We start from the raw sequence: 1337 nt of genomic DNA on the forward strand, positions 1-1337 counted from the left end.
CAAAAATAAGGACATTTCAATGTGACCCCAAACTTTTGAACGGTAGTGTACCTGCAATTTCAATTGCACCCGCATCTCGCCTTTTGCACGAACTCGTGTGTGTGTGTGTTTTAAAAAGTGAGTACATCGCTCACAGTTCAGCGACAATCCCATGAATCTTCGACATACACTAAATGGCCAAAAGTATTCGGCCACCCATCCAAATGATCAGAATCAGGTGTCCTAATCACCTTGCCCGGCCACAGGTGTATAAAATCAAGCACTCAGGCATGGAGACTGTTTCTACAAACATTTGTTAAAAAAATGGGTCAATCTCAGGAGCTCAGTGATTTCCAGCGTGGGACTGTCCAGTTGTGAAATTTCCAGTGCACAAAGCAAGGTCCGTAAAGACATGGATGACAGAGTCGGTCGGGTGTGGAGGAACTTGACTGGCCTGCACAGAGTCCTGACCTGAACCCGATAGAACACTTTTGGGATGAATTAAAACGGAGACTGAGAGCCAGGCCTTCTCGACCAACATCAGTGTGTGACCTCACCAATGCGCTTTTGGAAGAAGGCTCGAAAATTCCTATAAACACACTCCGCAACCTTGTGAACAGCCTTCCCAGAAGAGTTGAAAATGTAATAGCTGAATAAGGTGGACCGACATCATATTGAATCCTATGGGTTAGGAATGGGATGGCACTTCAAGTTCATATGTGAGTCAAGGCAGGTGGCCAAATACATTTGAAGTGAAGTGAATTATATTTAAATAGCGCTTTTTCTCTCGTGACTCAAAGCGCTTTACATAGTGAAGCCCAATATCTAAGTTACATTTAAGCCAGTGTGGGTGGCACTGGGAGCAGGTGGGTAAAGTGTCTTGCCCAAGGACACAACGGCAGTGACTAGGATGGCAGAAGCAGGGATCGAACCTGCAACCCTCAAGTTGCTGGCCAGGCACTCTACCAACCGAGCCATACCGCCCCGTATATTTTGGCATTATAGTGTACTTTCCTGTTTCTTATTGTCAGACAACATCTTAGCATAAAAGATGGAAAGCTTTACTATGACCTTTGACTGTGGAGTCCCCCAGGGATCAATTCTTGGGCCCATCCTGTGTGTCCTTTATATTATCCAACTGGGTGCAATATTTAAAAAGCACGGCATCTCCTACAATTTGTATGCACATGACTGCTCAATTTACCTGCCACTATCCAAAATCAAATCAAACTTTATTTTTATGGCATTTTTCATTCATATATAATGGTAGCTAACATTTTGCAATTACATAAAGAAAAGCATTTGTAAAATATTGCATTGTGCCCTAGTTACATTAATAAAACCCCATGCTTTAACAG

General features: G+C 43.2%; 1 non-coding gene across 1 annotated transcript; it reads right to left on the reverse strand.

The window, feature by feature from the left end:
* Nucleotides 1-890: 890 nt before the first annotated feature.
* Nucleotides 891-963, reverse strand: trnaa-agc (transfer RNA alanine (anticodon AGC)). The gene has a single exon. It is a non-coding gene; the product is annotated as a tRNA-Ala (tRNA).
* Between the last annotated feature and the right edge of the window lie 374 nt (nucleotides 964-1337).

This window comes from Entelurus aequoreus, linkage group LG02, assembly GCF_033978785.1.
Source record: "Entelurus aequoreus isolate RoL-2023_Sb linkage group LG02, RoL_Eaeq_v1.1, whole genome shotgun sequence".
Lineage (NCBI taxonomy): Eukaryota > Metazoa > Chordata > Actinopteri > Syngnathiformes > Syngnathidae > Entelurus > Entelurus aequoreus.